This window comes from Podarcis vaucheri (assembly GCF_965113315.1).
Source record: "Podarcis vaucheri genome assembly, chromosome: 1".
Lineage (NCBI taxonomy): Eukaryota > Metazoa > Chordata > Lepidosauria > Squamata > Lacertidae > Podarcis > Podarcis vaucheri.
Window position 1 is genome coordinate 30,041,859 of NC_138759.1, and position 16,605 is coordinate 30,058,463.

At 43.4% G+C, this 16,605-nt stretch overlaps 1 protein-coding gene across 27 annotated transcripts in view; it reads right to left on the reverse strand.

Moving 5' to 3' along the window:
* Positions 1 to 16,605, reverse strand: part of NRXN3 (neurexin 3) — a 1,220,542-nt gene that overhangs the window by 774,742 nt on the left and 429,195 nt on the right. The gene's annotated exons all lie outside the window — the stretch shown is intronic.

The window sequence follows — 16,605 nt, forward strand, 5'->3', positions numbered from 1 at the left end:
ATTTTCCTTCTCGCAATACCCACGTGTTTTTCCATTTTCTTGAAAGTGGGGTTGTTGTTTTTAGAAGCTGCAGTGATTCCAAAGTTCTATTTTCTTTTCAGGTGGTTCTTTAAAGCCTGCATGGTGCTCCTCTCCAACAGTATCATTAAAGATGTATCATTAGAGATGTAGCAAGGCATCCATGGGAGGGAAGGAGTATTAGCGGTTTTATGAAATTTAATTACAGATGTGGATCACCTAATCAGGCATTTTGATCCTTTAGGAGGGGCGGCAACACTACAGGTGCCTGTAATGAAATTACATTGGCCCCTTTAGCTTGCAAAGAGCCTTCCGGAGGAGGTAATCACCATAACAGAAAGGGAGGTAGGGACAGAAGTACTTAACCCTTCCCCTCCGCAACCGCTTTACCCCCAGAGCTTCCCCTCTTCAGCAGCTTTCACCCCCATCAATTTCCTACATCCATGTTCACTGCACAAATATCTGGCTAGAACCCCTCAGGGATAGAGAAGGAAGTTCTTTGAGAAAAGAGGCCAGTGGGGAAGGGTTAATTATTCATTTCCCCAGTGCAAATTAACCCCTTCTAAGGATCCTCCGTAAGGGAGAAGGGGCTGCCAGGGCTTTTTCGCACACAGCTGAAGAACAACATGGTCACGAATTTGTCACGGTTTGGGGGCCATTCCGGACCACAGCAACACTGACTGCCATGACCAATCCTCCTTTAAGATTGACAAGATACCCATGCCCCACCTATAATGGCTCTAATAATAATAATAATAATAATAATAATAATAATAATAATAATAATAATAATAATAATTTATTATTTATACCCCGCCCATCTGGCTGGGTTTCCCCAGCCACTCTGGGCGGCTTCCAAAAGAATATTAAAAACAGTACAGCTTCAAACATTAAAAACTTCCCTAAAGAGGGCTGCCTTCAGATGACTTTTAAAAGTAAAATAGTTGTTTATTGCTTTGACATCTGCTGGGAGGGCGTTCCACAGGGCAGGCGCCACTACCGAGAAGGCCCTCTGCCTGGTTCCCTGTAACCTTACTTCTCGCAATGAGGGAACCGCCAGAAGGCCCTCGGTGCTGGATCTCAGTGTCCGGGCTGAATGATGGGGATGGAGACGGTCCTTCAGGTATACAGGACCGAGGCCATTTAGGGCTTTAAAGGTCAGCACCAGCACTTTGAATTGTGCTCGGAAACGTACTGGGAGCCAATGCAGATCTCTCAGAACCGGTGTTATGTGGTCCCGGCGGCCACTCCCAGTCACCAGTCTAGCTGCCGCATTCTGGATTAATTGCAGTTTCTGGGTCACCTTCAAAGGTAGCCCCACGTAGAGCGCGTTGCAGTAGTCCAAGCAGGAGATAACTAGAGCATGCACCACTCTGGCAAGACAGTCCGCGGGCAGGTAGGGTCTTAGCCTGCGTACCAGGTGGAGCTGGTAGACAGCTGCCCTGGACACAGAATTAACCTGTGCCTCCATGGACAGCTGTGAGTCCAAAATGACTCCCAGGCTGCGCACCTGTTCCTTCAGGGGCACAGTTACCCCATTCAGGACCAGGGAATCCTCCACACCCGCCCGCCCCCTGTCCCCCAAAAACAGTACTTCTGTCTTGTCAGGATTCAACCTCAATCTGTTAGCTGCCATCCATCCTCCAACAGCCTCCAGGCACTCACACAGGACCTTCACCGCCTTCACTGGTTCTGATTTAAAGGAGAGGTAGAGCTGGGTGTCATCTGAGGAGGAATCTAAGGTTTGGCAGCAGCTAGACACCATCTTTTTCTTTTTTCTTTTGGCTGGTGCTTCTCCCTTGGCCCTTGGCCCAACCAGATGTGGCACGCCATTTCCCTCTCATCATTTAATATAGCACTTCAAGATAAACGTTTGGCAGAATACCTAAGTGAGATATAAATACGCTTTTTTAAAAAGGGAGATTTAATTTCTAAGCTCCATTAGTGAGCGTTTAGCACATTCCCTGAATCAAGAAGGCATGTGGGGTGGGAGGGGAGGCAAGAGAAGAGAAGGGCTCCACACAAAAGTCTGCATGTGCAAGCTCTCTATGAAAATGTCTGGGTCCAATGGAGACTGCTAATCCCAACCTACCATAGCAAACCGCTTAGCAGCAGCACAGGTAATAAAACTGGAGCTGTGGAACAATCCCCCTGACCCCCTACACCACCGCTGCTTACCTCAGCAGTTGCACAGGTAGCACCCATCAGGTACTCCCACTGCTGCGCCTGTGGAACTCCCACCTGCCCTGTCTAAGCTCCAGCCAAGCAAGCAGCAATGGTGAAGATACAGAGTAGGGCAGCTCTGCCATGCTTACTTATTTATTTAAATAATTTGTATGCCGCTTAACGGCCATAGTCTCTAAGAGGTTTACAAAGATAAAACACAACCAATAGACATCAGTTAAAACTATAAAAGTGAGCATCAACAGAAATACCCCACTTTTGGCAGCTTTGCACAGCTAGGGAAGTCTCAAACTGGGCTTGAGGGAGTTGGCATTTGGTGGGTGGTGGCGGTCAGTCTGGAGTTGTCTCTGGGTCCAATTTTAAACCAAGATGGGAAAGAATTTGGAGGCTCAACATGGAGGTGGACACTATGAGCTCCTGAAGCTTGTAATCAAACCCATGGCTAGCAAACTTCAATGACATTGCTAAGGAGAACCCATAATACGTACATCTTTCCATTGTAGTGAGAGCAAATTATTTTTCTTGACCCCATTAGCCAGTTGCAAACCTAACAATGTTCTCTACTGCAGTCTCTGTTTTGGGAAATGCATGTTGCATAATGAGTTGGGTTTTTTTTAATGCTACATCTTCTGGTGTACAAATTAAATTACATCAGTTTGTTTTCATTATTTTCTCCCTCCTTGGCAGTCAGTTTTAGACATTCCCTGCAAGCTCATACCAGTGTTCGCTTTTAAGAGATGGAAACACACTAGCCCCAGTTCTTCAATGATACTGCAACAGTGGCAGTGGTGGACTTGGGACAGGACTTTGGGCATGTGCCGCAGCTCTGTGGCAGAGCATCTGTGGTGCACGTAGGAGATTCCAGGTTCAATCCCAAGCATCTCCAGGTAGGGCTGAAAATATGTCTGATATCCTTGGCAGCAGCAGCCAACCACAGTGAACAATACTAAGCTAGATAGGGCAATGGTCTGACTAGATGCATGCCCCTATGTTCCAACATCCCTAAATTCAGGGTCTCACTCAACAGTATGAGCAAGAGGGCTGGGTTATTGCATTTTGAAGTGAATTAATACATTTTAACATTAAAATCTGTTTTCCCCATAAACCATTCAACCCAGACACCTAATGCCTTCCTAAACAAGCCTGAGATGTGCATTTCGGTGCTTGAAGCTAGGGTGGGGGTGGACAATACAATACCAAGAGGAACAGAGAGAGATTATCCAATGCTGTGTGTCTGGCAGAGTATAAAGGTTGTGCAACGAAGAAATACAGGTTGCGATGCTCATCTCGCTTTACTGGCCAAGGGAGCCAGCATACAGCTTCTGGGTCATGTGGCCAGCATGACTAAGCCACTTCTGGAGAACCAGAGCAGTGCACGGAAACGCCGTTTACCTTCCCACCGGAGTAGTACCAATTTATCTACTTGCACTTCGTGCTTTCGAACTGCTAGGTGGGCAGGAGCAGGGACTGAGCAACAGGAGCTCACCCCGTTGTGGGGATTTGAACTGCCAACCTTCTGATCGGCAAGCTCTAGGCTCTGTGGTTTAACCCACAGCACCACCCACATCCCTAGGATAACCGTTACTCATTAAGTATTCCATTTTTTAAAAAAAAAATCTTGAGGAAAGGAGGAAAGGCTGTGTTTCAAATTCTGCATATAACCTTCAGGCTCTTTCATCAACTTGGGTGGTTTGGGGAAATCACACCTTTTCTCAAAGGAACCTAGGAAGCTGCCTTATATGAGTCAGCCATTGGCCCGTCTAGCTCAGCATCTCTCCAGAGTTTTGGACAGGGAATCGTTCCTAGCCAAACCTGGGATGCCAGGGATTGAACCTGAGCCCTTCTGCACAGATGCTCTACCCCCTGAGCCAACAGCCCTTTCTCTCGAGAATGCTGCTCCTTCCCCTGCTTACCATCAGCAAAGTGGAGATGCTTCCTCTTCTCCATCGCATGCCAGGCTTGCAAAGGAGCTTCTGGAGTCTGTCACAGCCAACTACAAAACCAAGGTGAGCTACTACGTGCTCCAACATCATCCTACTTAGTAGGCTTTACCCAAGCAGTAGAAAATGACTATCTTTCACCCACAGCTGTCTCTGCTGGTCTGCAGTACATACTTTTCCTTCCTACCAATAAAGGGGTATAGGAAGGAGAACACTTGTTATAGTGTGAAGCCGCAGGGTACTTCTGTTTCAGTACTTTTAAAAGATGCCTGCTTTTATTAGTTTGCTCTTCTGCTTTTGACCTTACACCGTTCTTTTTACTATTGGTGCTTCAATTATGGAATTTTATATGATTTTTTTTTTTAAAAAAAAAAAAAACCCTGTAAACTGCTAAAAAAAAGTGTGTATGAAAGCTAACACTGTACAGGCAGACCTCCACTCATACAAGGGGGCTTCTCCTTTCCTCCCCTCTACAGCCCTCTGTTCCTTCCCAAATCTGCTCCAGAGGCTCCTCCAATCCTCTGGGGCATGTTTTGGGGCCCATGGGGAAGCTGCCAGGGGGGAAAGGAAAGGAAAGTTCTGTCGCATTAGAGGAAGTATGTTCTGGTCTGTCCCACCATCCTATAGAAATATACAGTGGTACCTCGGGTTGAGAACTTAATTCATTCTGGAGGTCCATTCTTAACCTGAAACTGTTCTTAACCACTTTAGCTAATGGAGCCTCCCGCTGCTGCCGCGCCACTGCTGCGCAATTTCTGTTCTCATCCTAAAGCAAAGTTCTTAATCCGAGGCACTATTTCTGGGTTAGCAGAGTCTGTAACCTGAAGTGTCTGTAACCTGAAGCATCTGTAACCCGAGGTACCACTGTAAATACTATGGGCATAGCAAAAGCCCCTATAAGAACCACAGCTCCCATAATACTCTCTGATCTGGTTAACACAGCCATACCTAAGTGGAAATGCACAAGTGTGCAGGTTCCCAGAGAGGAAATGGCGGTACTGCCCCCCTCCCCTTAGATTTTTTTAAAAAAAGGATCTGAAATATCCCGGTTGTATGCCTTTGCTGTTTATGGAATCCCAGAGAGCAGAACTAGGCAAATCACTCATTCTTTGTAGGCTTCTTCTCATGCGACTTTAAGAACACAGCAGTAAGTCTCTCAGCAATAAGTCTCATGTCTAAACAACTTTGCATAGCTTTATTGTGCAAAGTTTACAACTGCAGAATTTTTCTGGAAAATGGCTTCTGGGCATTTTCCCTTGAATAGATTTTTACGTGTTTTCTGATGTTTTATTTTCATGTACCTGTGTCCTAAAATAGGGGGGGGGGACACCATACTATTTTCTTTTAAAAAATAGGAATGGCAGCTACTATAGTGATGATTGTGGGAACATAAAGCTTACCACCTCTCATCTAGAATTTATGCTGGTTATAGGAATTATACATGACAAGAACTCCATAGATCACCCTAGCGTCTTCGATTAATGTTTGAATTATAAAAAACTAAGCAGTAGATGGCAGTATGGGTTAACGGAAAGGCTTTGTTTTAAACAACATCTATAAAACATCTTGGTAACATAACCTGCCTGTTAAGTGAAAAAGTACAAGGAGCAAGAAAGACAATTTTTATAGATTCGGCCCAGTAACTCCTGGATGCATAGGCCAACTGTAAAGCAGCACCTGGCTTGTAAGAGCGGCTGCTGACAGTCCCTTTGCAGGAAAACTAGTTGGAGGGTCTCTAGGTCAAAAGAGAAAGCCATGGCTGTAATTTCTGTATGCAGGGAAAACTGCCTTACTGTAAGAGCAGGAAAAACTGCCTTACTGGGTCTTATCAAGGTCTAACTGGTCTAGCACCCTGAATCCAACAGAATCAAAGAATTATCAGCCCATGGGATAATCACATGCAATCAACATTTGGTAATTAAAGTATGCTGGGCTTAGCTGTTGTGGCTAAAAGTTACCGGCTGTGTTTGAATGCCATGCTTAACCATGGTTTAGTGTGAGTCTTGGATCCACATGCTTTCTCCCACATTGCCATAAAGAGGAGTTTAGAAGCTTTCATTTCCACTTTAAGTTAACCATGCTTTTCGCATTGCCAGACTGGCAAATGGTTAACATCGGTTAATATTCTGTGGTTAACCTTAGCTATGGTTTCTTTACACAAGCCAGCTTCAGAAATTATGTTTTGAAGCTGTCTTGTTTTAAATTAAACCATAATTAAGGTTAACCACAATTTAGACAAAAACAAACAAACAAACCCCCCACCATTTTTCACTTCTATGCAAAGTCCTTGGGAATGATAATTTTTAACAACAACGCCATCTGCATACAGTAGTCTGCTAGCCTGTCTCATTCCTATACAGTGGTACCTCGAGTTACAAATGCCTCAGGTTACAAACGCTTCAGGTTATAAACTCCAGTACCCTGGAAGAGTTACCTTGAGTTGAGAACTTTACCCAGGATGAGAACGGCGGTGCAGCGGCAGCAAGAGGCCCCATTAGCAAAAGCACGCCACTAGCTAAGAACAGTTTCAGGTTAAGAACGGACCCTCCGGAATAAATTAAGTTCATAACCAGTAGTTATGTTGGAGGATGGAAAGTGGGCACACATTACAATGTATCCATATAAAGATCCAGTTAAGTAAAACATCTGTCTTTTGAAACTCCACATCTACAAAGTCTCTTGTGACTGATAATTCTCTGTCCCCTACTCCCAGAGGCTACTATTTGTATTTTTAAAAACACACACTTAAGTACAGACACATTTAGCATCATGCCTAGTTTGGTCCCACGAGAACCTTGATAGTACAAGATATCATTTTGGGACTCTGAGGCATTCCCTAGTTGTCTCTTAACTTCCAAAGGAGGAAACGTCACAATTCCCTTACACCTTGTTTCACTGACTACTGAAACAGCATTTTTTTCTCCGGAGATTAGAGGGTTTTCCATTCTGTTTTATGTAAACATCTTTCTACCTTTCAAAACCATTAAGCCATTCATTTTATTGAATTGCGGATTTATGAGCCATCCTTCTAAAACAAATATTCAAGGTGACATACAACAACCCTCACAAAAAAAACCAACAACACAAAAAACCCCCCAGACAAAACCAAATAAAAATATTTTTTAAAGCACCACTTGCTCAATTATTGGTGTAAACAAGGTATAGTAGTCGCTCATCCTTAGGGGCATCTGGTGTTAAAATACGTTATCTAGTCCCATCTTCCTATGTTGCTTCTAAATAATTTATCATCTTTTCTTGCTCTTTTCTGAATACACGCCAGGTTGCCTTAATCTTCCTTAAAACATGGAAACCTACACTGGTCCCATGTTACCAGCTGAGACTTAATCAGTGCCAAAGAAAAACAAGTATGTTTACTTCTATGCATGTCTTATACATTCTGCTGCTCAGTGCTGGATTAACCAACCCCATAATGAACCCTTTTTGAATCTGTATCTCACAAATTCAAAGCCTCTCTGCCTGCACTCATGCAGAATACAAAAGCAGGTCCTTCCATCTCTGAAATAATATGTTATTGCAATGGAAAGAAAATGCTCACACTATCCCACGAACTGGCACTATTCCATCACTTTGATTTGGTGGAATGAAAGGGGGTTTCAAATGGCTATTTCATGTGTTGAAAGAATATAGGACAGGCAGTGGTGCCTGGTGCCAGCTAGACCTTGTGGAGCAGCTAGGAGGTCACAGGAGTGTGGCCATGTTGTTCTCTCGCTTACAAAGCCACTGTGGACACTTAGGACTCAGCTATACAGCTGCAAATACAACATTTTAAGTGCATTATACAAATGTGACACTAGCTGGCGATGGTGAGCTTATGGCAAATCTATTTTTCAAAAGGCTTTTTTAAAAAAAGGGTTTTCACAGTGGTTTTTTATATGTACCGTATTTTTTGCACCATAACACTCACTTTTTTCCTCCTAGAAAGTAAGGGGAAATGTCTGTGCGTGTTGTGGAGGAAATGCCTACGGGTGGCATGCCTACGGATTTTCCTCCTCTAAAAACTACGTGCGTGTTATGGTCAGGTGCGTGTTATAGAGCGAAAAATACGGTACCTAGATTCCACCTTAGAATCATAAAACTGTAGGATTGGAAGGGGCCCCAAGGGTCATCTAGTTCTGTGTGTGAAGGGCTTCCAGTTTTCCACCCAGTTGTGAGGCTTCAGTGTAGCACTGCCTTGAAGGGCAGACTGAACATGCTTAGAACTACTGTATACTTTTGGATTAGGGTGGGCCGAGTCCTACAGATACCTTATGAACAGAAATGCTTGCAGAGCTTCTCTGAGTTCAAATAGAAGTATAAAATGTATGGGGGACAGGAAGGAGTATGCAGCTTTGAGATTCTGGGTGAATTTTTTATGGTTTGACATTTTGTGAGGTAGCCCCATGCCCTTCACAGGCATATGAAAAGGGCTCTGCATGCAAGCTGGTATACTTATGCAGAGCACCTTGGGGAAAGGAGGCTGATTAGTCCAGGGTCCTGCCTCATACGAAGGAAGCTGTGCCTGTGCAGAGGTCCTTCACACACACACACACACACAGGCCAAACCCATTACTTTCATTAAATTTTGTGGTGTTATGCACCAATCTTGAGATTCAATCACCCATTTTTGAGTGCAAGGAGATGTGCAGTTAGTTAGATTCACTGGGGTGGGGTGGTGGTAGAAAGGGATGGGGTGGCCTGTAATGGAGAGCAACCAAGTGCTTAATGAACAACCATGCTCCCATTTGCCTGCTCAGACAGACAAAAGAATCCCAGTTCATCCCTGTCCAGATAATCATAGGGCATAGTAAGCTGTCCTATAATGAGCCAAGACATTATTCTATCTAGCTCCATATCGCCTATATGCTGACAGGCCAACAGCTCTGCAGAACTTCAGGCAGAATTCTGTCCCAGTCCCACCAAAAATGCCAAGGACTGCATGTGGGACTTTCTGTATGTGCTCTGCCACTGAGCTATAGCCCTTCCTCTAAAATCCTTCCTTTGTGTTGTTATCACTAGGAATTATTGCCAGAAGTACCAGAATGTTAAAGTCAGATTAATCCATCCATCGTCACAGGCAAGGTCCTAGTTCATCATCTCATATATGGTCCCGCTGAGACCATGTAACACCGGTCCTAAAGGATCTTCACTGGCTCCCAGAGGATTTCTGAGCACAATTCAAAGTGTTCGTGCTGACCTTTAAAGCCCAAAACAGCCTCAGTCCAGTATACCTGAAGAAGCATTGCAAGGGGTTGGACCGGATGGCCCTTGGGGTCCATTCGAATTTTACAATTCTATGATTCTATGAGCATCTCCACCCCCATTGTTCAGCCCGGACACTGAAGTCCACCTCTGAGGGTCTTTTGGCATTTCCCTCACAGAGAGAAATGAATCTACAGGGAACAAGGCCTTCTTGGTAGTGGTGCCCTCCCTAGGGAACACCCTCCCAACAGATGTCAAGGAAATAAGAACTACACAACATTTAAAAGACATCTGAAGGCAGACCTGTATTGGGAAGTTTTTAATGTTTGATGTTTTATTATGTTTTTATATGTGCTGGAAGCAGCCCAGAGTGGCTGAGGAAACCCAGCCAGACGGGCAGGGTATAAATAAAATAATCATAATCATAATAATTATAAAGGCTGATAACGCAGTTGTTCCACATCAGAAGTGACCTTGAAATTGATGAGAAATAATGGCATCAGATAGAAAACTCAGGAAGTGGGCAAGTCAAAGAGAGGCCGTTACTATGGGGGCAACAAATCCACAGTTAAGAGCATGTCCTGAATGCTGCCTGAGGCTAAAATCCTATGGAAACATACATAGGAAGGAGGCCCACAGCTCTCAGTAGGACCTACATTTGAGTACACATGTACAGGAGCAGGCTGTAAGGAACTAGTAGAGAGAGGAAAGAGGATATGCCTTCAAAGTTACTAATTATTCCGCACAGAAAAGAAAGCGTGCTGCTTAAAGGACGCAGCTCATAGCTTAAAAAAAGCAATGAGTGGGTGAGCAATTACCAAAGTACTCTTTGGAGAGAGCAGCACAGCAAGCAGGAGAGAATGCAATTAGTGCCTCTTTCAATTTGTAGCTCCCTCATAAGAAAATGTCCCCTGACCAACATGTCAGGGCAAGGGAAGAAGGAATGAAAACAGAGCGCCTGGGCAGTTTTTTTAGGCATATAAGTAGATACAATTTTTTAAGCCAGAAATAAGGTCTGGTTGATGAATTTACTAGTGGAACACGCCAGTAGAAAAGCAAATGGGGAGGACCATTCCTCAAGTATCTTTTCTTTATGGTTGCCACTTGGCAAACAACGAACACTCTAGCTATCAGAGTATATCTGTGGGATATGAACAAGGGGCCTTATGTTAATCGTGGTATCTAATTAGAAGTGCTTCGATTACTGTAACGATTACATTATTTTAAATGAAAGATAAGAGTTGAGACATAGGGTAATAAAGCCCTTTACTTCTTTTCTATTCTCTGATGTCCTCTTAATACAGCAGAGCATGTTCTTTTTATTGCATCTAAACACTCTGGGCCCCTCCATATGTCCTCCACATTGTGCATTCTTGATTATTTTCGCTCATGATGGTATTGGAGCAGTTACACATGCTTTCAATACTGTTTGTGTCTGCAGTCGTTTTTGAGTGGACATACTGCTTTGTTTTCAAAAAGTGCATGTCCTGTAATCGCCTGCTGAAATTCTGTCACTTTTCATACCACAAACGTTCCAGGGTTGGTGTTGCTTATCCCACATTTGTTGTGGTAAAGTGCAGGAGTCCTACTACGGATGGCAATAATGTGGTAACACCGGGAAGAATGGTGAAACAACAAAGAAAGTGGAATTATGTGTGGACGATCCAGTATAAGTTCATTGCTATTGATCCACGCGACAGTCATCTCCAGGCTTGACTACTGTAATTCGCTCTACGCGGGGCTGCCCTTGAAGCTGTCCCAGAAACTCCAGCGGGTACAGAATGCTGCAGCGAGGCTCCTCACGGGGTCTCTGCCATGGGAGCATATTCATCCAGTGCTTTTCAAGCTGCACTGGCTCCCGGTGGAGTACAGGGTCAGATTTAAGGTGCTGCTTTTGACCTTTAAAGCCCTTCACGGCCTAGGACCCGCGTACCTACGGGACCGCCTCGCCTGGTATGCCCCACGGAGAGCCTCAAGGTCCATAAATAACAACACCCTAGTGGTCCCAGGCCCTAAGGAAGTTAGATTGGCTTCAACCAGAGCCAGGGCCTTTTCAGCACTGGCCCCAACTTGGTGGAACGCTCTGTCTCATGAGACCAGGGCCCTGCAGGATCTGATTTCTTTCCGCAGGGCCTGTAAGACAGAGTTGTTCCGCCTGGCCTTTGGATTGGAGCCAATTTGATTCCCTCCGCCCCCCTTTTTCTTTTTTCTTTTCCTTCTCCTGCAATGAGGCTTCATTTTAATATTTTAATGTTCCATTATTTTAATGTTGTATTTTATTTTTGTTTTTAAGTTGTAATCACTCATCTTGTTTTTATTATTGCTTGTAAGCCGCTCTGAGCCCGGCCTTGGCTGGGGAGGGCGGGGTATAAATAAAAAATTATTATTATTATTATTATTATTATTGCAGTATTATTGAGTCAATGGCATGATGCAGAATATACCCCCAGGCACCTAAGTCTGGGGGAACCTTCTGTCCTTATGCCTGTTTGTATATGTGCTCTTTCAGAGAGAAGGGAACCTGTGGTGTGTTGGACAACCCTAGCCTGTGAGATCCTGAATGCCTATGCTGTTTTCCAACAGGCTGAACTGACTGAACTTTTTAAAGATGCACACGTAGAAAAAGTTTCATTTTATTTACCGGTATTTGTTTAGTGATTTATAGGGTAATTCTATGTGTATCCCATAGACAAAAGTCCCATTGAGTTCCTGCTGACTATGTCCCAAGTTTTGGCCCAGATGGGCCTCCAAGGCAGTTTAAAATCTTGAAAAACACCATCAAATCCATAATGTAAAATACAACCAAATCAAGGAAAAAGAGTGCACCAAGCAAACAAACCCTAGAACCAGATGAAATAAAGTTATCAGGAGAGATTCAGCACTAGATGGGTCTACCTAGACACATCCCTAATTTCCCATAATGCCCATGATATGATGCTATGTCAGCAGTATTGCGGTAAATTACAATCCAGTCACCTAGTGCTTCTCAGAGTGCTGGGTCAGGGAAATATGAAGGCAACTCAAGCCATGAATCAGTAATGGTCCTTGCAGATAGGACTGGCAAATACTCAAATCTCAATCCCTGGAAGGTCACTGCTTGTTAGTGTAGGCAATACTGAACTACATGGGACCAATTACCAAGGCAACTTCGCATCTCAGATACGATATAAGGCTAGGGCACTTGCTATTGGATAGAAGAATCCAAGATCGTGAGGAATCTTCCAGGCTCCTTCAGTTCCCATGAGTGCTGAGATGCAGCGCACATGGTGGAATATACTTGTGATTTTCAACTTTTAAAGAACAACCCAAGAAAACAGCTATTTTTAGCAAGAATCTGTCCACTTCTTCTGTGACAGGCAATATTTAAATTATAACCTTCCAGTCTTTCATTTGCAGCACCAAGCAACTGATGCATAATTTAAAAATATAGGGCCAAGCTGTTCATTTTTGCAGCAAAAAAATAATTTGCACTTTGAATACAGAAAGTTGCTTTTTCAAAGTGCAGGAGCAGAACAGGTAGCTGTACAACACTAATTCTCTGAAAATTGAATACCCCAGCCAAGAAACACCTTTGTGTGTGTGTGTGTGTGTGTGTGTGTATTGGGGGGGGGGTACTTAATCAAAGCTGCAAGTAGGGTTGGGGGAGAAATTCAATTCATTCGCATTTAAATGTGAATCTACCTAATTCATACTTTATGAAACAATATGCAAACCAAAACACAGGCATCCTTCAGTATTTGCACTTCTCTGACTTTTGCATCGCAGCTCTCCAGTCAAGTAAGGTGAGCAAAAAAAGGCATGTTACTAAGGTAAAGTGTGCATATAAATGCATGTATTAGTAAAAATAAGATACAAAAATGCATTGTATTAATAAATATTTATTAGGCTTGATAAAAAAATATGTATATTGCATAAAAATGTGTCTGTATTAGGAGAAATTTGCACTAACATATGTAGGGATTTTCATAAGGATTTTAATAATAATAATAATCACAAACTGATTTGGAAATGTGGAGAACTGAACTTAAGATTGCAGAAGTCAGAAACAGAGAGAAACTGAAGTTGACACATTCACCTGTCCCTAGTTATCTACTGCATGGCTACATCACTGAACATTGTGGAATTTCAGTCTCATATCTAATAGGCATGTTGCAAGCATTTTGTCAGAATGGGGGCAAACACAGCCCTCTTCCCCGGGTTGCACTTACCCCAAACCTACAAGCCAATTCTACCAGCACCCCTTATGCGAGGCTCTCCTACCAAAAAAAAAAAACTTTATCGAGGGCATGAAAAAGACCAAAGCAGTGGCCCCTGTTGGCCGTCTTCTGAACTGGTGCCATCTTCCACTAGGGACGAAGAGAGCAGCTGTTGCCTTTGCCTCCCACCTGTCCCACTGTAAGCTTTTAAAACCCTCAAAATCTTGAATCCCTTCCTCAAATTTCGATGAATATAATTTTAACATTTTGTACATCACTGGGGCAGGGAAAGGTAAAGAAGATGATGAATACTCTGTGGATACTGGCTTAGAAGGCTCACATTGGCTCAGCCCCTTTTGGGGTGAACACAGGAATGTTTTCAAAGTATACAGCAATATTAATATAGTCAATGCATCTTTTTCTATTTGCAACACTGTGCATAATTTTACACATCTCTTTCATTTTCCTTCCTTACCTTTGCCCTCCCAAGCTAAGTTAAAGCACTTGCTACATCCCTTGATGAAATAAACACACACACCCCCAAATGCAGTTCTTGGGACCACAGTAGGAACCCATGAGCAAATGACCTTCCTTTCTCCCTTCCCCTGCAAGGATAAATGCAACCGGAGGGAGGCAGTTTTTATTGGGCTGTTGTGCTGGGAGGTTAACACTTCTTCCACCCTGCTTTCCAGATCCAAATTACGCGTACACAGCTGTCATTTGTCCCACAGGTCAAAACAAACAGATGGCTAATTCACACGTCTATGTTTTACCCCATGGGGGAAATAGCAGCTGTAGATTGTGAAACTGGCAGGGGGGAAAGGGTTAAAACCTTATTCCTCCGGTGCCACAGCCCTGAACCAAATCTCCGTCCATCATGTGGTTGCAATAACCTGTTTCACTGAAAAAGCAGCCAAGTGAAACCCAGATCTCCCGCCATCATGTCATCTGGCCCTTGGTTTAAGATACTTAGCAAGACTAACCACTGACTGCACAGCATATTTGTCAGAGGCTTTTGGGGAAAATTTACATTGGTCTGGTTCACAAATCATGCTAAGCTAAACCACGCCTTAGCACAAGCATGCAAGCACAGAGGCTCTTGGAGAAGAGATTGCGGCTGCTTTAATCCTTCCCAGTCTTTCTGCTGCTCTGCTGCACTAAGCTAAGCTGTAGTTTGGTATAGTATGCTGTCAGATCCCAGGCTCATGGTTTAGCTCTCCTGGACAAACCATGAAGCATAAGCCATATCTCATGGTTATACCTCATGGTCTGTCTGAAAAGAACTAAAGCACAAACTTGGCTTGGGATCATGCAGTAAGCGAAGCCAGGCTTAGTTCAGCAGAGAGCAGCAGAAGAAGAACCAGAGAGGAACAAAGTGACTGTGATTTCCTTAGCATTCACACTAAGCCAATGGTTTGGGCTTACCATGATGTGTAAACAAGGCCATTCCCGGGTATATGCCATCTCAGTACAAATGAGCCTCTTGCTTCTTGGCTTGGAGGTATTACTAAATTCCTATAATAGATGGGATGACCTGTTTTGTAGTCTGTACTACTGCTGAGTCCTGATATTTGCACAGTATTCCTAAGGACTAGCAGAAGCTTTTCTCGAACACCTGGCCTACCACCGGAATTTTTATTTTCTCTTTTAAAATGTATAAAAGCCTCTATTTCACACAGGAAATAGAAATATATAGAATGCCTAACTAATCCAGGGACACTTCCCCACTTTTATAAGCTCAGATGCAAATAGCCTCAAAGAAGCATGCACTAGCTGCTGAAATCATGAAATGCTGTGCCTGAAACTTGAACAACAAAGGTTTGCTTGGAGAAAGCAACACAAGGTAATAGCAACCAGCTTACCAGACTATTTATAGAGCAATTTCAGCTGCCCAGCTCTCTTCTGTCTGCAGGGCATGCAGATCAATAAAATGATAAAAAAGATTAGACAGCTGAGGAGACCGAGTGAGTGAATGACACACTTGATGGATGGATAGATTCGGAAAAGATACACAACCATCTAGTGCCATTACAGCTGATAAACCTATTGATAGATGTGCTCAGTTCCTACATACCTACAGTACATATTGGGAATATGAACATAAGAGCCTGCGTCCTGAGAAGCCACAATGGGAGAATTCTAAAGAGCAAAACCTCGAGGGGTCATATGTTTAAAAAGCAGCCCCATTCTTGCCCCCTAAAAGCAGGATCCCACTGCAATTGCCATGTATAATTTGTTCTTTTCTATTCCAAAGCTGCCATCCCTCTTTAGTGCTTGGCATGCTCAGATCAGCACAGTAGCTGTCACAGCTTCACCATTGTTTGGCATTATTTGCAGAAGAGCAGATAACAATTGTTCTTGAGTTCCTTGCAGTCTCCAAGGCAAAAGGGATTAGCAGGCACCCAAGCAATTTGCTAATCCAGCCTTCCTCATCTCAAGGGACAAATCAGAACTATCCAGTCCATTTCTCCTTGTCTGGAGAGAAGATTATTATTTTTTAAAAAAATACCCTTAAAAGATATACATTTATGACATATATCCTTCCTACTATCCCTGCTCCAAAAGTTGATTGCCTCCCCCTTAATTTTAGCATCCATCTATGTAAACATCATTGGTGTTGACTCATGTCACAATCTGTAAATTGTGTTGGCTTTTTCCTCCTCCTCCTTCTTGTTTTGAATTTGAGATCTAGGATCAGGCTCCTTCTTTACAACAGAACAACACCTTTTGGGTAGCAGCACCAACTTTTATGGAATGCCTGTGTACCTATGAGTTTCGCCTTACCCCATGTGCCCACTTGGACTGCTTCAAGCAATGAAATGGGCACTACTACAGCTGCAGCACAAGCCCCATTCTGCATTTGTAAGATGTTGGTTGTTTAGTGTGGCAGCACTTTGGAGATCCCTCCCTTCACTGCTAAAAAAAACCCCATCCTGTTTAGACAAGGCTAGCTAGATGCTTAGGAAGTTGAGGTAATTTTAAATCTGTTTTAGTATTTTAATTTTTGTATGTTTTGAAGTAGGGTTGTAAAATCTTCTTGATTTTGCTGTTTTTATCTTTTTTTTATT